Source organism: Tachypleus tridentatus, chromosome 7 (genome assembly GCF_004210375.1).
Source record: "Tachypleus tridentatus isolate NWPU-2018 chromosome 7, ASM421037v1, whole genome shotgun sequence".
Lineage (NCBI taxonomy): Eukaryota > Metazoa > Arthropoda > Merostomata > Xiphosura > Limulidae > Tachypleus > Tachypleus tridentatus.
Window position 1 is genome coordinate 126,879,341 of NC_134831.1, and position 23,302 is coordinate 126,902,642.

The 23,302-nt window shown below is 32.5% G+C and overlaps 1 long non-coding RNA gene across 1 annotated transcript; it reads left to right on the plus strand.

Annotated features, from left to right (window-relative positions):
- Window positions 1-10,026: 10,026 nt before the first annotated feature.
- LOC143256550 (uncharacterized) lies at window positions 10,027-23,008 on the plus strand. The gene is made up of 4 exons (XR_013031398.1): window positions 10,027-10,214; window positions 12,260-12,481; window positions 20,373-20,520; window positions 21,766-23,008. It is a non-coding gene; the product is annotated as an uncharacterized LOC143256550 (long non-coding RNA).
- The last annotated feature ends 294 nt before the right edge of the window (window positions 23,009-23,302 follow it).

A 23,302-nucleotide genomic window follows, 5' to 3' on the forward strand; every position in this document is an offset into this window, starting at 1 on the left:
GGGTTTGGGGTTCTGTTTTGTACAATGTGTAATGTGGTGATTCTCCCCACAGCCCACACAACGCGCATTTGCTTGGCATGCTGCTGCTACATGTCCAAACCTTTGGCATTGGTAGCACTGTGTGACAACCACTGCTGGTGTTTTGTTTGTTCCACTGTGTACTTATGATACCACATAGTGATACCATTATTTATGAATTGTGTAATATCCTGGCTGTTGTCTGTGACTACTTTGATTAGGTTTGTGGGTCTTTTAGTAATATTTGAAATTATACGCTCAACTGAAATGTGTTTTATGTTTTGTGTACTTAACTCTTCCTTAACGTCTTCTATGTCTATTGAATTATGTACACCTCGTATCACAAAAGATTTCGGTGTTGGTTTAGTTCCTGGTAGGTGTATTGTAATGCTTCCTGTTTTGAATGCGTCTGCAGGCCAAGCTTTTAGTAGACTGTTTAAGTCAGCGGGTTCCTGTCCTTGAACCAGAACACCGCCTCTGGGCAGACGCTTAATATTAGTAATCTTTGTATTAGGTTTGCACCTGTATATTTCTTTGGCCAATTGTGGTTGGTTGTAACTACCAGGAACTCCTTGGATTATAACTGCGTGCTTAGGTGATTTTGGTGCGATTTGTGTATGTGTGTCTGTGGTGGTTGTTCTTTGTTTAATTTGTTTTTTCTGACTTCGAGTCTGCACAAGCGTGAAGCCTTCGTCGTCAGAAAGAACTTCGTCTTTGTCTGAACATGTTTGTTTTTGAATATCCAGGGTGGGGTTTGGGTTGCTAGTACTGCTAGTTTTGGCATATTAAAGTCTATAACCGTAGTCTTAGGTACATTGTCTTCACATGCTGAAATCATAATATCTTTACTAGTTTTCGTTTTTTCGAGTCCTTACAGTATTTTCTTTAACCGGCGTTAACTTAGCTTTTAGTTCTTTTTCGGCTATGAACATTAAAGATTTTAATTTTAAATTATCATTATCTGTTTGGCCACAGTCACTAGACTTACTTTTTGTCCCTGAAACAGACGGGCTTGCTCCCTCAGTCTCAGACGCTACATCGCTTTCCCTGGTCTCCGACTCCCCGACCGGCATGTCGCCTCGTTGTTTAGCGAAGGGGTATTTCCTGTCTTGGGCCAATTCAAATAAGGTCTTCTGTCTACTGGCGTAAAACTAAAATTCGAAGTGAAAAGTAAAAACACTAACAAAATATGAAGCAAAATATAACACGTAGAAATCTAGAGCCTTTCAGAGGTATGTCCTTCCTTTACCCTGTCCAAGCGCAGAATCCCTGTAAAATAAACAAGAACCGTTAAGTGAAATATCAATTTTAGCGCCCTTTCGGGTGGCGCCCCTTAGCGGGATGCTACGTGAAACAATGTATTTCAGATGAGCGCCCAGTTTGTCACGTTAAGTATGACGGTTCCTCACGGACAAGCCTCCAGTTTGTCATGTTACTTATTACAATTTGAAATAGTCTGAAACTGACTTTACTTGTAATTTAAATTTGGAAGTTAATTATTTAAGATATTTGCCAGCAAGATTGATACACACTATTTTTTTTTTTTTTCTTAGCACAAACTTATATTTTAATATACAAAAAATAAAACAATGTATAATAATTTATATATGAAAGTTTCACAAACTTACAAACAACATTGAATTTTCTGTCTGGTCTGAAACTGTTTCTTGACGAACGAATTAATTTCGAGTTGATACAGGCACTATTCTCTTGACAGGAAGCTAGCTAGCTCTCCACCGATGACAGTCGAGTTTTCACCGAGTTATATAATATCTTCGTAAAAATATTAATGACCAGTATGAATACGCTGAAGTTAAGAAGTTTTTTATGTTTGAAATTTATAAACGTTCCTGTTTCAATATCTATAGTTTCCAGTTACTGCTTCCGAGCATACCAATTGTAGTAAACCAACGACATAAAAACTGTCTCTTCACGTTCGTTGGTTACCTTTAATAAATTTCAGAGGAGTGTTTCTAAAAATTTTAGCTAAGGCAACAATACTGGTAGTCCATAGTACATATATATATATATACACACACACACATCGTACATTGTTGATTCTTACACTCGAGAATCTTCTACAACTTTAGTGAATAGGCGGGAATTTCCCAATGCAGTTTTAAGAATATAAGTGACATGAATTTTTACATATACATTTAACTTACATAAACATCGGTAGTAAAATAATTGTATAATAGTAAATCCGTCACAAAGGATACACAAACGTCGCCTATCACGAGTACGGTTCCATTTAACGTCTGGAATTCGAATAACTGAGCAGTAAATATGAATATAAGAGTGACATGCTTTGCAAGTGGTACAATCACATGCAGACTCATCGGTGTTGCTATTAATTAATGTTAAAGGTTAGTCTAATAAACCGTATAGATGCATTATCTAGGGTGCGTATTATCTAAGGAATGTTTTTTATGTTTAGATCAAATGAGAGTTTTTATTTGATACGTTATGAAGACGTTCGTTTAATAACAATGCACAAATAACAAGTTATCATGATTGTTATTATTTAAAGTTATTAACATGTGTGACAGCAAAGGTTCCATAAAATGTCACTAGCTGCACTTTGAAAAATTCATTCGAAACAGTTTCAATGTACATGTGTTTGCGACTTATACCTCTAGAAACCGGGTTTCGATACCCATGGTGGGCAGAGCGCAGATAGCCTTCGAGTAGCTTTGTGCTTATCCAAACAAACAAATCAATTTAGATTATTTTATTTACTCACAGATCCTGAGTCATGTCTTATGCAGTTTATCCGAATGGAACGTAATAATAACATAAAACAAAACAACGGAACTACAAATCGGAGGGGCCCGACATAGCCAGGTGGGTTACGGCGCTTGACGCGTAATCTGAGGATCGCGGATTCGAATCCCCGTCGCGCCATACATGCTCGTCCTTTCAGCCGTGGCGGCGTTATTATGTGACAGTCAATCCCACTATTCGTTGGTAAAAGAGTAGCCCAAGAGTTGGCCGTGGGTGGTGATGACTAGCTGCCTTCCCTCTAATCTTACACTGCTAAATTAGGAACGGCTAGCGCTGATAGCCCTCGTACAGTTTTGCACGAAATTCAAAACAAACTAAATGCTAATGAAACTAACATTAAATAAATAATAGAATATAACTCAACGATATGTAAAAAAATAGCTCTCTGGTTCATGCATAACTGACATAAAATAATGAAACCAGTAATAGTGATAAAACTTGCTCTGGTCTTTAGGTGTTCTTAATTAATTTTAATTTGTCCATTAATTATTTCGAAATCAAAAGCGTTTGCAAATAGTACTTAAAACCAAAGGTTAAGCTTCACACGTGTGCAACTCAGTTGGCTAGTTCTTATATTGAACGAAAGGGTTTTTGAGTCGCTGGTATATGACATACGAAAATATATAAAAGTTACTATTTTTACATGCCTACAGCTGTAAATACGTTAGGAAATAATTAAAATACGGGAAAAGGTTTTATTGATATGGTATTGCGCATTCGTGTCTTTTCCTCCATAGATCTCGTGGAAGAATGATACGTATATTCACCAGTGCATAATACACCTCTTCACGTATACGTGCCCTTTCCCACTCAGTGATGATACACGAAGAGTGGCCGCATTTTTAAACTGATGAAATGCTTTTCTGAAGAAATGTCAATAAAAGAGACACGTTCCTCGGCTCAATTACAGTATATGTGGTACATTTGTGGATCTTAAGTATTTTGATAGGGTTGTGTAAAGGTACGTATTTAAAACAAAGAATAAATACATATTGAATCTTTATGCAACATTTGGTGTTATTTGTTTTCTGAAGGTTTTCACTAGTATACGTGAACCACTTGGGATCAACATGTAGTTTGATTTTACAAGATATTTTCAGCAGTGTTTCCATACATTCTATTGATAGTGTATCTTCTTCGTGATATCTGCGTTTCAAAGGTTATTTTTCCAATGTTTTCCCATGGATGAAATCAAACACTTTATCAGTTCTACCTGCAGATGAATACCTCTGCTACTCTTTGTTTCGTACCTTGCGAGTGGATATCACAAGTAGAGAAATTTGTTAAATGTTACTCATAGTCGATTATTGATAACCCTGAAAAACAACACCTGTATTGTGGATTATTAATAATCCAGTATTATAACACCTGTATTGTTCATTATTAATAATCCAGTATGACAACATCTGTATTGTTGATTATTAATAATCCAATATGACAACAACTGTTTTGTTCATTATTAATAATCCAGTATGACAACACCTGTATTGTTCATTATTAATAATCCAATATGACAACAACTGTTTTGTTCATTATTAATAATCCAGTATGACAACATCTGTATTGTTGATTATTAATAATCCAATATGACAACACCTGTATTGTTGATTATTAATAATCCAATATGACAACAACTGTTTTGTTCATTATTAATAATCCAGTATGACAACACCTGTATTGTCCATTATTAACAATCCAATATGACAACATCTGATTGTCGATTATTAATAATCCAATATGACAACGTCTGTATTGTCGATTATTAATAATCCAATATGACAACATCTGTATTGTCGATTATTAATAATCCAGTATGATAACACATGTATTGTCGATTGTTAATAATCCAATATGACAACATCTGTATTGTCGATTATTAATAATCCAGTATGACCACACTTGTATTGTCCATTATTAACAATCCAGTATGATAACACCTGTATTGTCGATTATTAATAATCCAATATCATAACATCTGTATTGTCGATTATTAATAATCCAATATGACACCATCTATATTGTCGATTATTAATAATCCAATATGACAACATCTGTATTGTCGATTATTAATAATCCAGTATGATAACACATGTATTGAGGATTGTTAATAATTCAATATGACAAAATCTGTATTGTCGATTATTAATAATCCAATATGACAACACATGATTGTCGATTATTAATAATCCAATATGATAACATCTGTATTGTCGATTATTAATAATCCAACATGACAACATCTGTATTGTCGACTATTAATAATCCAATATGACAACACCTCTATTGTCGATTATTAATAATCCAATATGACAACACTTGATTGTCGATTATTAATAATCCAGTATGACAACATCTGTATTGTTGATTATTAAAAATCCAATATGACCACACTTGTATTGACGATTATTAATAATCCAATATAGCAACACCTGTATTGTCGATTATTAATAATCCAGTATGATAACACCTGTATTGTTGATTATTAATAATCCAGTATGATAACACCTGTATTGTCGATTATTAATAATCCAATATGACACCATCTATATTGTCGATTATTAATAATCCAATATGACAACATCTGTATTGTCGATTATTAATAATCCAGTATGATAACACATGTATTGAGGATTGTTAATAATTCAATATGACAAAATCTGTATTGTCGATTATTAATAATCCAATATGACAACACATGATTGTCGATTATTAATAATCCAATATGATAACATCTGTATTGTCGATTATTAATAATCCAACATGACAACATCTGTATTGTCGACTATTAATAATCCAATATGACAACACCTCTATTGTCGATTATTAATAATCCAATATGACAACACTTGATTGTCGATTATTAATAATCCAGTATGACAACATCTGTATTGTTGATTATTAAAAATCCAATATGACCACACTTGTATTGACGATTATTAATAATCCAATATAGCAACACCTGTATTCTTGATTATTAATAATCCAGTATGATAACACCTGTATTGTTGATTATTAATAATCCAGTATGATAACACCTGTATTGTCGCTCATTAAACTCCATTTTTTTTCCATTTTACCTGTGTAGCCTATCTGAACACAAAATAGTGGATAAATATAACATTCAGTGATGACGAGAAAACCCACTTGTGGAGAAAAATATATATGTAAAAACGGCTGGTATGGATAGAGAACGTACTATGTAAAGGAGCGAACAACGTTTCGATCATCTTATGTATGTAACCATTATGTCTGAGCTAACATACATTACACCACTATTAACGGTAGAAACTCATATGATCGTAAAGGAACAAAGAAAAAATACTAGAGAAACTAAGATGTAAACAACAGAAAGGACACTAACATGACAAACCGTTGACTAACCTCATAACTAACAGATCCGACCAACAATTAAATACAGACGAGATACATCTACTTAACAAAGTACTTAACTTCGCAATAGCACCCAGATACATCCCAATCTTAAAAATTAAGACATGTTTGGAAGACCTAGCGAGAAGACTTGTGATACTTTCTACAGAAAACAAAAACAAGAAAACAACCGAAAGCAATCAACAGAAAGAAGACAACTTGGACAATTTTATTGACATTCCACAGGAAAAATTCCCAGAAAAAATTAATAAAGACCTAAAACCAACATCTTAAACGATATTTTCAAGGACGTTTCTCGCAAAACCATCAACATAATTTCACAAAACAGAAAGCTAAAAAACAATCTTACAAACAGAGACATTAAGTCCATTAAAAACCTAAAACAAGACAAAAACATAAAAATACTGAAAACAGATAAAGCAAACGTTATAGTCATATTGAACACGAATGAATACATCCAAAAAATGAAGAACATTCTAACAGACACAAACAAATTTAAACCAATACACACAAATCCAACAAAGACACACGAAACGCAACTAAACAAAATACTACGAAAAATGAAAAAAGCCAACACAGTTTCAAAAACACTTTATTCCTATTTACGTAAAACCGACTCACGCAAACCACAAATGTACGGCATCTCCAAACCTCATAACCCAGATTGTCCATTACGACCAATAATGTTCACATATGTATCATTTAATTACAATCTTGGTAAATACACATGGGCATTCTCCAAATATGTAACAACAGCCAGGTTATTCATCAAAGTCTCTTTTAATTTCTAGTTTAATCTTAATCAACTTAATCATGAAGCCTTAATGGCCAGTTTCGATGCTATATCCCTCTTTACAGAAGTCCCAACCGCTGAAGCCTCCAAGATAGCGTTAGAACTGTATATTCGAGACCCTAACTCATCAATAGACATTCCCAGCAACAAATTAGCAGCCGTCATAAAATACACCATGATGAAGACAAACTTTACGCTCGACAACCACAACTATATACAAACAAATGCCCTAAGAATAAGCAACTCAGTATCACCAGTTCTAGCCGATATTTTTAAGACACAAGTTGAAACGCAAGCAATTAACACAGCATTACATCCACCACTATACTGATACAGATATGTAGATGACACGGTTGTGGGATTCAAATCTAGATAACACATACTTAATTTTTTTCAATCACATTAACTCTATACATCCCAACATTAACTTCACTTGTGAACAGGAAGAAAGCAATCAAATATCATATCTTAACCTCAAAATTACAAGAACTGACACACAATTCAAAACAGAAATCCACCGAAAAAGCACCCATACTGGACTATACATTCATTGGGACTCAGCACATGAAACAAAACAAAAACTCAACATACTAAGAAACCAAATAAACACAGCCATTAAACTATGCTCACCAGATAAAATTAACGACGAATTAGACAAAATAAAACAATACTTCATCAACATTAATATGTTTCCTCCACAAACAGTAGAAAACATTATACGCACACACCTAGACATAAAGCAAAATCAATCAACAAAAAAAAAGTAAATATATCTCACGAATCAAAAAATCACGAAACCATATACTGCTGCATACCATATATTCCCGATATCAGAAGACAAATAACCAACATTTGGCAAAAACTAGTAACAAAATATGACATTCCAGTTAATACCAAATTTATTCAAAAACCAGGCACAAAACTGAGGTCTATACTATGTAAAAACTGCATTGACAAACACCACACCAACATTATTTATAAAATACAATGTGATAACTGCCACGACTTTGAAATTGGATAAAAAAGTAGAAAAAATGGAAACCAGATTCAAAGAACACAAAAAAGTCACCTTCACACGTTTTCAAACACTGCAAATCAAATAAACACAACATAACCATAGAAAAGACCCACATACTAAATAAATAAAGAAACATAAACAATCGCAAAATTAAAGAAGCCTTACTTGTACAACAACTCAAGCCCAAAATAAACCAATACAAAGGAACACCTTTATACCTATATTAATAAATATAATCAAACATTTGAGCACGCGCTCTACATTCTTTCACTCAGTTACACAACCCCCTTCAAACATGTGGTCAGCTATCGGTCAGTTACCTCTTTCTTTCTTTGTGAACCTGACGACGACCGTTGTTCGCTCCTCTACATAAAACATTTTGTCAACTCAAACCAGCAGTTTTTTACATATATATTTTAACTATGACATTGTATTATATTCCAGTTATCAACAAAAAAACCAATCTGTGAGAATTCCTTTTATGTGTATGAGTGATTGCTGTGATTCAATGTTCTTAAACCACCTTATTTTATCAAACAACTTCTAATTTTCTGATGGGGCTAGATGTTTGTGAAATAATCTTTTACGAGCCCTTGTAAAGTTTAAATTATCGTCTTGCTAATGACATTAGGAGGTAGACCACTCCTCATCACAATGAATTTTTGGATGATCTTCTCTCTTTCCTAACCAAAACCATCAGCGCTTGATTCGTAATCTAAGAGTCACAGGTTCGAATCGCCGTTACAACATACATGCTCACCCTTTCAGTCCTGGGAGAGTTATTATGTTACGGTCAATTCCACCATTCGATGCTGAGAGAAAAACCCAAGAGTTGACGGTGAATGGTGGTGACTAGGTGATTTCCTTCTAGTCTTAAACTGCTAAATTAGCAAAGGTTTGCATAGATAGCCATCGTGTACCATTGCGCGAAATTAAAAAAAACAAACAAACCAGAACCACCAATTTTTAGATGGAGGTATTGCTATGGTTTGTATTTTAAACAGTTGCTCAGTAACTTTCAACAATCTGCTTCAGTGAACGAAACTGAAGGTTTGTCTCTTCGAAACGTCCTATGTGCTTTAGCTCCATCGTTTGATAGTTCTTGTTCGCGAAATGTTCTTTCTTGGAAAAAGGATGAGTCATGCTCCTCAGGTCGTAATTTAACCCCTGGTGGGCAGAAAATGCTATTGTAATAAGAGACGATATATCTAAAGTCTAATCCATTAATTGAATTGTTTAAATGTATCAAAGCAAATAACTAAGTTTTAAATTTTATTTTCTTTGGTATGCTTGTGTAAATAAATGTTACATTGAGTAAATGTAACGAATCTTTCATTACGTCTTACGAAAATTGTAATATTTAATTGTTTGTTACGAAGTTAGTTGTAAGGGGTATGAGTTAAAATTGAGAGAAGTAACTTTCCTCTAAGTCATAAGCGAATAATTGGAGTGAGTGGCCGCCTTTTTTTAAAGTTCAAACTAATTGGAGACTGCAAAATGTCCTACAGTTATATTTTATTTCTTCGTGGTATACTGACTGCTCTTATTTGTTATCACTAGAAGTTCAACCTTTAGTCCTGTAGCGCACAGAATTTTCTAAATTATAACCTGTGAAGCTATTTAAAATTGGTATAGCCTTCAATCTATGTCTCGACGTGAATTCAGTTCCTATTATACATTTTTCCTCAATGTAAATTACTCACACATCATGAGACATAAAAAAGATTTACTTCAGTAGTGATAACTGTCAATATTTCTCTATCTGGAGCTTGGCATCCATTTATCGTTTGCATTAATCAATTTTTTTCGATGGAGAAAATTTTCCACCTTTTATTAACAAATCATGTTGCGTTATTGAAGCTGTAGGACATGTTTCTATTAACACACTGTAAGGTTTATTATCAACAAAAAACCTTGACTTGTAACAAATGTCTTTAAATAATGAGATTTTGTTTTATATGTGGCAGAGAGAACATTCTCAGCTTAATTTCATCTCATAAATAGAGCTAGCCTCCTAGCGACACAACGGTATGCTGTGAACATACAACTCTAGAAACCGAGTTTCGATACTCGTGGTGAGCAGAATACAGAGAATCCATTGTGTAGCTTTGAGTTTAATTACAAACAAAGTTCAGTTCATTCCTAGTCAGGTCAAAGGAGCAGCAAAGAACCAACCACACATCAGAGATGAGGAATTAGCTGGAACTACCGGTAAGGTTTTATTTCATCGGTACAAGTTTCAAACCTAATGGCCAACGTTATAAGAAATTCTATTTTTTGAAATCATTTGAGAGGAGTTTTTATTCCATACAGATTTTGTCTTCTCCGTGGCAAGATGACCTTTTCATGTTACATCTGAAGTTATTTTATTTATTTTAAAATCAAATTCGTAAATCGTCCAAGAGTTCCAAGCATACATAAAAAACGAAAATATTTTTTTAAATTTCGAATTAAGCATAAAGCTACATATTAGATTATCCTTGCTTTGTCTATTACGGGAATCGAATCCCAATTTTTTTGTATCATAGCCTTCAGCTGAACGCTTTACCATAAGGGTGGGGGACTTATTACTGAAAATAAAGCTACCTCTAGTTTCTTACACAAAATATATCCGCTAATAATTAAAATTGTTTAATTTTGTGAGAAAACATTCAAGGTGGAGCTTACGTATAACACTGTATTGAGTAGTTTGATTTTGTTTTTATATCTAAACCATTCACTTCAGAGAACTGGGTGAAATCTCCCATTTTCATGCAAAATACACAGTAAATCTCACAGTAATAATTAGTGGAATTAAATTCAGTAATTACAGTATTTTCGACCATATTGTTTTGTGTCATCCGTATGTTATTGGTCTCTCGTTGGCTCAAGGTTTATAACGTTAAAAATCAGATGTCCATACTCGCTTTTGACAAAGCAGAGTTAACCCACTATACAGATTTGTGTTTAACAAGAAATAAAGTCGTAGGCCTATAGACAGTTTGCCTAATGGATTGATTAAAAATGTAGAAAGACAACTCAGTAAATCCATGGTTATAACAAACGTGTCTTAAGAAATCATATTTTTAACATTGATCAAATATTCTGTAGGGTGACGTCAGCACGACGTCGCAAGGTTCAAGAAAAAATTTTCTTCAAATTAACTGACGAGACGTATATAAATAAAACGAAGTTACGTAGCTATGCTTTTAAAAAAAAAGATCACGTGAAGTATTTTCATTGGTAGATTTAGTATTTTCATGTTGAAAGAAGTACAGAAACATTCATTTGAACATTTTTTACATATACCTTCCTAGCCTTCCCTTACTTTTATACAAGGAGATTGTTGTACTTTTGATGAATATATGGAGACATAATTTTAGCTGCATGTTTTTACAAGTTGCTTATTATTTATGACAAACAGAATTCTATGTAAAATTAGGTTTTATTCTAGATCTCATTAAAATTTATAAACTTTAAATGAGTTTCGTTTCTTCGAGTTTGCCACCTTATAACACAATAATATGTATAGGGGCTTACAACACATAAACTAGAGTTTAATAACAGTGATGGGCAGAGCACACACAGCCCATTATTCAACTTTGTGCTTAATTACAAAGAAATAATGTGTATTTGGACTAAAACAAACGAATTTAAACAATATCACTGTTATTAATGAAGTCCTAATTTAGCAGTGTAAGACTAAAGGGAAGGCAGCTATTCATCACCACTCACTGCAAACTCTTGGACTACTCTGTTACTAAAGAATAGTGATATTTACTGTAACATTATAACGTTCCCACAGCTGAAAGGGCGAGCATGTTGGGTGCGACAGGGATGCAAATCCTCAGATTACGAGTCGCACGCCTTAACACGCTTGGCCATGCTGGGTTCGTTTTTGCTGTAAAACAAACAAATTAGAAAAATATCACATATTATTAATGAAGTAAAATGGTCAACTACAAACCAAACCATTTAAATTTTATCTTTGTTTATAAAAAAAGTTTACGTAGCCCTGACTCAAAGTATACACGACGTTTAACAAAACTTAAGAATATAATTAATTTTTAACCAGCAATCTAAGATTTGGAACAGAAGCATATTTATCAGTGATAATTAATTGAAAACGAGATACTGCTTACGAAAGATGCTTACGTAAATAATTACAAAAGAATAACTTATGTCTTGTGGTGATGACATTTATTTTATGGTCAGCCATCTTGAATTTCAATATTTCGTAATTTTTTATTTTACACTTTTTGTTTTACTCGAAATAGATTTTAGCGTTGGAAGTCCACAGACACCCCACTGCACCTTTGAGAAGCTATGAAGTTTATAACGGTAGCTGTTGAAAGCTTAAATGTGATCACGTGATCTTATTTTCACAGCATGATAGGCTCTGGGTCAGAAAATTAGAAAGAGGGGCAGATTTCACATCCATAACTTGTATATATTCTCATAAAGAACTCACACGTTTGTGAACAACTCTTCTGTACAAGGTAGGAGTAGTATTATATCTGGAGTCATATTTGATAGTGTCTTTTATATATTTGATATAGTATCAGTGATATCACAGCAACTTCTAACTTAGGACAAAGATCTATTGTAACGTTGCCTGCCTTTAGTGCTTCATAAGTTTGATAATTCTTCAAGTATTAAATCGATACGTTGATTTGGAACATATCATATAACCACGGTTTTAACAGAAGCATGAACAATAATCGATTATTTTCTATGACTGCTATTTTTTAGATATTCAATAACTATGTTGATGTTAAACATATCTTTTACTGTAGGAAACTCTTAAATAAATATTTTCGATAAAAGCTCAAACACTGAAATTGTTCCTGTATTTGTTTATATCATTTGTTATGAAAAAAAAGTTGTTTTTTCTTATAGAAGTTACGTATTTTACTGTAGTCATTGTATAATGATGTTAGAGATATTTGTTTGTTTGTTGGTTCCTTTGTTTCTATAGGCACGAGGAGTTTTAGGATACTGCTCTTAAAAGCTGCCATTTTGAAATTATTGAGAAGTTTGAAAAGTAAAGTAAAACATTTTTATTTCTTCGTCGTTTGTACGGAAGCAAGCTGTACAATGTGTATTGTGTGTGACACTTGTTCTTTACAATGTGTATTGTGTGTGACACTTGTTCTTTACAATGTGTATTGTGTGTGATAATTGTCCTTTTAAATTATTAAAATAGTTAAAGCAACTTTATCCGCAATTTTCTAAATGCGATACATTTTAAGAAAGAATTTTTTTCTCTTAGAATTGCCCCTTGCAAGTTCAACGATAAGTCGACGGAGTTACATCGCTAAAATGAGGGGTTCGATTCCCTTCCGTGGTCTCAGCAGTTAGCTCGATGTGGTTTTGCTATAACAAAAGCACACAAACCTACAACTCTTAACTAATAACATAATTCTTAATATTGTAATTGTTCACGAACTGAAATCATGGAAAACATCCCTATCCAATATATTAAAAGGATAAAGAGTGTCTTGTCTCTCCATATACACCAGTTTCTGTAGTGACACAAGGAGGGTAAATAGTTCAAATTAAGCCACATGAGAACACGCTGAGAAAAGAAAAATTTCCTTTGTTGGATAACCAGACAAAGCATAATTCCGTCCTCTCTTTTGGCCTTAAACCGACACATTCTTTAAGTTCTGTTCGGATCTTTTCATACAACCAAAACCAGGTTAGAGCACCTTGAATATCTTCATTTCTTCTGAGAGTCCCTAGAATATGCCATGAAGCAATACTTCAATATGATACTAAAACCATTCTATATTTTCAAAGAACTCCACATTTCACAATATTTCACTGCAACTTGCTGTCATAGAACAATGAAAGCCTCGATTTATAAAGACAGGGAAAAATTAACAAACAACATTACGAAATATATTTATATTGGCAACAACACAAATACAGAACCCCTAAAAGATAGCTTTAGAACTACATAGTGAATATTTTTAACAGTAAGTTAACTTAAACTCTTGTGAAAAATGTTATATAAATGAAACCGGAAGGAGTGTTGAAACATTCACATAAACACATTAATCATGGAAAGGTTGACAATGTTTGTTTTTTATTGTATGAAATATTCTGTCATCCAACTGATCGGGAACCAAGAATAATTTATTTTTTTTATTAAACTAGTAACCATAAAAACTGAATTGTTGAAAGTGTCTTAATAAGAAAGTTGCTTAATTTCAACGCCTTCCAAAAGATCACTTTGAGCTAAACAACTTTGCGACCTCCTGTGTTCTTAAATAAAGTCAAAGTCCTGGGACTACGTAAAGGTTTATATGTTGAGTACAAGTATTTTTTTCCTTACCAACATATGACATGAAACTGAAGAGGTAAACACAGATATTTCGAAACTAGTTTTTTTGTAATATCGAAACATTTCTAAAAGCTCTCAACACTTATGAGAAAGCTCGACTTTACGGTAGAAACAAAGACACAAACGTATATCAGAAAGCTTATAGTTTACAACAAACGAAACAAAGCTCTGAACACTTACCGCAAAGCTCAGACTGTACTGTAAGATAAACAAACTAACTGAAACTGAGATTGAATTTTATACTTCAACGAGAAAAACCCTGTTATTACCTATTACTGAGTCTCTGAATATTACGTTATGGAGAGTAGTGTTTTTGTTTTTAATTTCGCTCAAAGTCATATGAGGGCAATCTGCGCAGGTCTTACCTAATTTAGTAGTATTGGAGAGAAGTCAGCAAATAAACAAACAAAGAAACTATTTTAGCCTTCATATCACAACGATTTTAAAACAAAATTTCTTATAGTATCTCCACTGGAGAAGCCCTTATAATGTTGTATTTTATAATAATCTTTTAGAAATCATGTGAGTTAGAAAATATTATTTGAAAATAGTTCATATCTATATTATGTCTTTAGGTTCAATGATATGTTTGTGATAATAGATTTATTTTAGAGTTTAGATTGTTGTTGGTTTTCTAATTTGTCATTTTGTTTATTATAAGACTAGAATAATAGCACGCAAATTAACTAAATTAAATATATTTTAGAATGAATCCATTAGTAGATCAGTATATATCCAGGAGGCAATCAATGAATTTGGACTAGATTAATTCCAAACTGCCTTTTTATAAAACACGAATGACTTGGTCAAATGAAGGGAATATCTTAGATTTCGGTTGTGGTCCAGGAACAATAACTCGAGATATATTGCTACCACAATGTGTCAATTTGAAGAAACTTATCGGTGTTGACATCCAACCGGTGTTTGTTGAATACGCCAAGAAGACATTCAACCACGAAAAGATTGAATTCCGAGAAATAAATTTAATGTATTTAATAATACATCATCATCATACAATAATGGAACTCTTGCTTATATGATATTGAAAAAACTTTTCTATTACGCGACGTGCAACCTCAACTTCGCGAAATTTTTATACTGATCGCATGCCGGTTTGCAATAGGAGTCACGATTTTTCTATTTCGACTACGTTTCCCGTCACGGATAATTTTTTTTTCTTCATTTTAAGGGTGCAGATATGACATCATGAATACGTCATACCCGGATCTAATGCACCAGCGCCACGGGTAATCGTCTACTTATAATAATAACTAAACTATTTTTTACTTAGCTGTTCAAGTATCATCATTTTAAAAATCATCACGCTCGGACCAACATAGTTAGGTGGTTTGAACACCCAAATTGTAACGTAAGGGTCACGGGTTTGAATCCTCGTCACCACAGACATGGTCGACCTTTCAGCAGTGGGAGCGCTATTATGTGACGGTCAATCCCACTAATCGTTAGTAAAATAGTAGCCAAAGATTTGGCCGTGGGTGGTGATGACTAACTACCTTCCTCTAGTCTTACACTGCTAAATTAGGAACGGCTAGCGCAGATAGCCTTCGCATAGCTTTGCGCGAAATTAAAAACAAAACAAACTTAAACTACAGTGCAACAAGATAAAATAGATAATCCTAGCATAGTTGTTTTTCATGATTTTCATGCAAAGATTCGGGACTTTCCAGACGCCCTTGCAATTGCTGTTTAAAATTTAGAAGTTTATAAGACGGGTATGCTTACTATCTGAAAAAAAAAATCGATTGAAGAAAACTGAATATTTTGAAGAAATTCTTTTTGTGTTTAATCTTGTGTTAGAAAACAACAAAAACAAAAATGTTACACAGAATAAACCTGTTCGTTTTACTATGTATCAGTATTAACATGATTGAGGGAATTTTGAAATTTGAATTATAACATTCTTAAAATATTTTACATTTCTTCCTGTTGCTAATTGTAGTTTCAGGAAATTTGTATTTCTTACGTGAAACAGAGCGAAATATGAAATTCGTGTGATAACTGTTTTGAGCTAAACCACATTACACTTAATCCAGCTTAGGAGTTAACCATCCAGAGTGTCACAATTAATACAATTAATTCAACTTAGAGGTTAACCATCAAGGATGTCACAATTAATACAATTGATTGAACTTAGGGGGTTAATCATCCAGAACGTCACAATTAATACAGTAAATTGAACTTAGGGGTTAACCATACAGAATGTCACAATTCATAAGACATTTTGCTCCTGATGGACGCACACCACCAGAAACCGGGTTTCGATACCTGTGATGGACAGAGCATTGTGTAGACTATAGAAATAGTTCATTGTATAGCTTTGTGCTTAATTCCAAACAAACAAAACAATTTTCTATTATATAACAACTTTGAGCGATATGAAATATAACAAAACTACATCTTTAAATTATAAAAACAATAATTTAAAGCAAAGGCTTCTGTATTGGTTTTAGTTGGTTTTCTAGTAAAAGATAATAGTATCTTTGACCATAAATCCCGTAGGCCTCGTCGCTGATGCCGAAATGCTTTCGAACAATTCCAGAGCTCATTCGGCAAATGGACATGCAGCACAAAATATTTCGGAAGAAACCTAATTATATCAGTCATTTATAAAACAACAGTTGTTATGGATTGTAATGACTTCTGTACCGTTCTGTGTTGCATGCCCATACGACCCGATGAACTCTGGTATTGTTTGTTTGTTTTTTTAATTTTGCGCAGAGCTGCACGAGGGTTATCTGCACTAGCAATCCCTACGTCAGCAGTGTAAGACTAGAAAAAAAGGCAGCTAGTCATCATCATCCACCGCCAACACTTGGGTTACTCTTTTACCAACGAATAGTGGGATAGACTGCCACATTAAAAAGACTCCATGACAGAAAGGGCGAGCATGTTTGATGTGACAGGAAATCGAACCCACAACCCTTAGATTACGAGTCTAGCGCCCTAACCACCTGGCCATACGTAACCTTCTGGTGGTGATCAACATAACTAGTTAATAGTGACTTGCGGCACATGAGGTGAATAGTAGAAATCTGCTGTTTACTTGTTATTAAACACTCGTATATAGCCAGAAGAAATATCTGTTAAAATTATTATTATCTTCACTGTGTTGTAACAACACATAAACTGACGAAATACAGACCAAGCGTCGCCGATCTTTAACGTAATATATCGTTATGAATGATGTAACTTGTTTATAAGTTGGCTCTGAGTTTGAAATGATTTCCATTGGGATTAATTAAGCTAAACTGATTAAAACATTAATAAATATTACATGAATTCTTAATGTGTATAATGCCCAAGCTTTAGTAAGAAACAAATTAGAAAGGACAACTCAATTTCAAAGAAAATTTGGAATGAGAATATCCGCCATTTTCTTTTTTTGAATAGTTATTTAGCACATTTATACATTTGAAGAATATTATGTATAGGGTTTTGTTTCAAAAGAATATCGCAGCTACAAAACATATATTAATTATACACAAAAATAAGTCCCTTAGTGGGGCAATGGTAAGTTTACGGACTTACATACTAGAATCTGGGATTTTATTCCACGTGGTGCACACAGTAGATAGCTTAATGTGACTTTGCTCTAAGACAAATAAAATGATAATTGAAAAGAGTACAGGTGAATTTAGAAAAATATTATATACTATTTAGGTACAACTACCCATACCTTCTGAGCAAAGCATTTTACTTACGTAGATCAAGACTAAAAGTCTGTTGTTTCTTTAGCGGTGAATTTGTAGCACGTAAAACATATGTTATGTAGTCATCCTTTGGTGGTCACTTTAGGATTGAAAATTATGTTTTCATACATGTAAACTACCTATTTCTTGGACTTCTTTGTCTTTGTTTGTTTCTCAATTTTGCGCAAAGCTACACGAGGGCTACCTATGCTAGCTGTCCCTAATTTGAAGTTTAAGACTAAGCTTCATTTCTATTAGTTTTTACCTGTGTAGAAATATTTTTACTGCTGTTTTGGATTTTCTTGTAGGATTCCACCAGAATGGGAGGGGACATTTCACAAGATATTCTCGCTCTTTTCTATTCACTGTGTCAAAGATACCTCAAAACTTTTAAAGGTCTTTCACCGTTTGTTGAAACGAGGTGGTTATTTTCTTGCTCTGGGTGAATGTACAGAAGAATTGTTAAGCAGTTTAAAAGATATGTCAAAACTGCCACAGTGGATGGAGTACATACATACATGTGAGACCAGATCACTCTAAATCTGTTCCAAAGTTAATATTTGTCTGTCTGAACGATCGTCTTTATAACAAACAAATAAAGCAATATTCTAAATAAATGTTAAATAAAACGTTATTCTAACGTATTTTACAATAAGTGCAGTAAATAGTTTGAGTGTATTAAATAAAATAAGTCAAAGGTTTGGATTTGATGTTTAATGCAGTTCTTTCTTTCGATTTTGTTTTAATTTTATTTGTTTGTACCTATCAGTATTAATCTTTCTTCACACTCTCTATATATACATATATATGTATCACAGGTGAACAAAATATTTTACTTGGAATTTTATTATTAGAATTAATTAAGTCTAGTCAACACAACTTACCACTCCTTCGTGAACTATTTTTTAATCGATTATTACTGCGACCGACTTCGTAGAGAGTCTGTAATATCAGAGGTTCGATTAACCCCGGTCGACTCAGCATATATTTCGATAAGGTTTTGCTATAAGAGAACACACACAGTTATTAATATAACCAACACATACTTTAACTCAACATAGTTTTTTTGGTACGTAAGTCCTAGGCTCTAAGCTTCACAATATTGTTGTCTATCTTAACATGATTGTGATATTAAAGTAAACAAGCTACATATCAACACTCAGGAGTATATAACGTAAAAGTCCAGTAATATTAAAGCAAATATGTATTTTTCTTCAACATTGTCATCTCTACAGCATTCTACATTTACAAAGTATTTTTTGTCACTTGTAATTTCAAAATTGGGAACGACTAACAAATAATATTTGTTAAAACAAACAATGTATTACCTTTCTGTAATTGAAGAAGTAGATAATTTTATCCAATTAACTACACTGTAATTAAGAAATGAGGTAGCGATTCTAATTAACACATTGCAATAGTTTTAGAGTATTGTATTTAATAAAGCTAGTTGTTTTATCGAAAGCAACTAACAATAGGGTTATTTTATTATTAGAAGACTATTTAAATAATAGCACTATGCTATTATTAATAATAATAAATAATAAATTTTGTTCCTGAATAGTATGTGGTATTTATTAATTTCTTATGTTGTAAAAGTACAGAAAATGGCCATTATTCCCTTCAAACTTCGCTTTTGTGACCGTGATAAAGAAATTTAGAAATTAACCTATTTTGTATGTTTAAACGGGCAAGTTTGCACATTTTCATTTACATAAGGTTTGAAAGAAACAACTGATTTACATGTATTTATACTAAAGTTATACAAAAATTTTTAGATGTGAGTAGTTTTTCGAGATTTGCGACTGTAATGTAAATCACTTTCACGTATCAGTCGGCGTGGTTACAGGGAGCTAAGGTCACAAAAGTAAAGACTGAAGAGAAAAATAGGTTGTTTTTTTTTCATTTACTTTAGGCATAAGCAATTGGGAAATAACAATTTCTGTCCAAAAACAAGAAAAAGTAAACATTTTGTTACATATTGTATTTAGTCTATACAACTTTTTCTGACACGAGATAGATAATAAAAACATCTACTATTCACATACAAAATCAGATAAGTTATAAAAACCACTTTAAAACCTTTATCAAAATAGTAAAAACACTTTTTATTTGTATGTTTTAGTGAAATAATCATAATAATAATTTCTTCCCGACGCTAAATAAGTTAAATAACATTTTATGTCTTTTATACGTTTTGTAAGTTAAATAATAAAACAGACGACTATAAAATCTATCATTTAGATGATGAAAATACATTAGTGTGCTGTCAGCTAAAGAATGTGTTGATGAGTTAAATTATTTGCACAAGATTAGATTTAATTTTTCCAGGATGTAGAAAACTTCTTTTGGGTAACTTATGACTGCAGCGACCCTTATGGTACAACTAAGAAGCTAGCAGATGAGTGTGGGTTTGATACTGACTTTTTTGCCCCAACGCCCCAAACTCAAGTATTCAGTTTGAAAAGCCAATACATACGTAAGTATAATTAACAAATTATGAATCACCTATTGCTTGAGTAACTGATAACGGCAAGGGCAGTTGTGATTTAATCTAACCTAACCAGTATAATTTATTTCAAATAGGAACATTGATTCCAGAAAACAAAACACACAGAAATACGTAACAATGTAAATTTTGAGACGTACTCTAGTTCATTTCATTTCAAATAGTTTTTTGTATAAAATAGTGGTAAATGTTGTTAAACGTAAGAGAATTAGTGATAAAGTAGAATAGTGATGTGAATACATTTAGCGAACACTGATATTACATATTGTATTACCACTTTTGAAGGTATTTGTATTAAGACGAAGCCTTTAATCTGTAGTGAAATATGTTGTCACAATATATATATCCCAGCTCTTCTATAAAATACTTTCTTGTGAAACAAGGCGTTCTTCCCGCTCATATTAGAAACAACAAAATCTTCTGTTAAAATAATTTCCAACACATTTATACAATCAGAAGTTTTCTTACATTTCAGTATTATTTTCGGTTTGGAAGAACGTTCGTTTAGTTAAACGTTTATATTATAAGGTTTCTAATACAACTGAATATTCTAATAAGCAAATGAGCACGTGAACCATCGTTGCGACTGTTTGGTGTATTATTTCACACCGCTGTTATGTCTTGTGTAAATTTCATATTATTCTTGAAGAATCACAAGTGTGCAGAAAAAAATTGATTAATATATTCACCATTAAGTTTAAATACCTGTTACTTATATATTTGCCATTAGGTTAAACTCCTTGATGCTGACATATTTGTCATTAGGTTAAACTACTTGATGCTAAAATATTTGCCATTAGGTTAAACTACTTGATTCTGACACATGTGCCCTTAGGTTAAACTACTTGATGCTGACTTATTTGCCATTAGGTTAAACTGCTTGATGCTGACATATTTGTTATTAGGTTAAACTACTTGACGCTGACATATTTGCCAAATCACTTAATGACGATATACTTGCTACTGAGTTCAAATACTTAATGTTGACATATTTGCTATAAAGTAAAAATACTTGATTTTATATGTTTACAGTTACGTAAGTTTTTTGGTTCTTGATAAATTAATTTTTTTACAGTTATCAACTTTATAGAGTTTTGAAATTCCCTGCCTTATATATTGTACGAAAATAGAATGTTTGCCTTTCATATACATTCATATTCTCTCAAAAATATATTATTAAATGATATATCATGTTTATTATTTTTCATTTTATAGAATTTTGTGAATCCATTATGCCTGAAGCCATCATGAAACGAATACCCTCAGAAAAGTTAGAGGATTTCTGGACAGACTGGTGTGAAATGGCTCAGAAGTGCAAAGTAAACTTTAGAGCTTATGGAACAGTTTTAAGAGAAGTCATAATGTTGGAAATGTGTCTAACATCTAAAATTTAAAATGTGAATTTTTTTATCTCCTCATTTCGTAACTAAACATATATATATTATATAAAAGCACTAGAAAAAATATCCTTATGCTCAAACATTTATTGAAAATAACAACACACACGTATACAAAATCAATCTACCAATAAGACGTAGGAAGCTGCCATAGTATTTTCTCAATATTTCACATTTTTGTTACAGCCTATATGACTAATGTCTTTATTAACACAGTTGTGTTTTATTGGCTGGTTTTGATTGATATATAAATTGTTAGTGGTTTGAAGTAACAAGATTGAAATTCTTAATTAATGAATGGAAAACGAAAATAAGAAAGATTTATAAACATTTACGTTGAACTCCCCAGCTGTCAATTTTTAACTCATTTCTTCGAGAAGGAAGTATGTGACTAGAAAGAATTACATAGTCTTTATTATCACTAAATCAGCTACTTGATAAAGACTTGTCTCCTATACTTCAAGTAAAATAAATATTTTTTTAAATATTGCATTTGTTTGATAAAAGAGAATAAATTGGTACTATGCAAACAATGTCGTATGATTTGCATCGGAATATCATTCTGTAATTTCAAAGTTTCGAATAAACATTTTGTTGGAATACATCTCAGTTATGTCCTTTTAAATGTAATATTGCGTTATTTACAAATTACATTTCATCACACATATAAATACGTGTATTGGAAACTTTTCAGTTGACCTATTGTAGGTGTTATAGATGATATCTTAGTTAAAATTTGAGATTGTTATTTTTAGTTCTTCTTTATATATCGTATGCATTAGAGGTATAATTATGTCTTTCAATGACAAATGCCGCTATATTTCATGTATTAGAATACTTAAAGTATCGAATTAAGCTAGAGTTATCGCTGTGTTGTTCAGTATCAAAGGCTGCTACAGTTCATATAATAGAAAGCTTCAAGAATCAGTTCTAAAGCTATTTTTAAGAACGTTCCGGTGAATTTATTTCCGAGTTCGCAATACATTATTGAGATTTTCCTATGTTGCTACCACTAGATAGCCCTGTTGCAGCATAATGTATCATAAACTGTCCCAAACTAAGCCATTAACATTATTAAAAAAACTAAAAAAATTGACTCTTTTGACATAGTGAAAGGTATAACTCTTATTATTAGATGTAGTTTAATTACCATCTGTCTATTCTTGACAAATCACTTTGAGAAATAAGTATGTAACTAAAAAGAAATACATATATGTAAAAATTTATTATCACAGAATCAGGTACTTGATGGAAAACTGTTTCCTATACTTCAACTAAAAATATTTTTAAAACGGTATTTGTTTAAAAAAAATAAATTACTGTTATTCAAACAACATATCATTAAATTGTAGCAG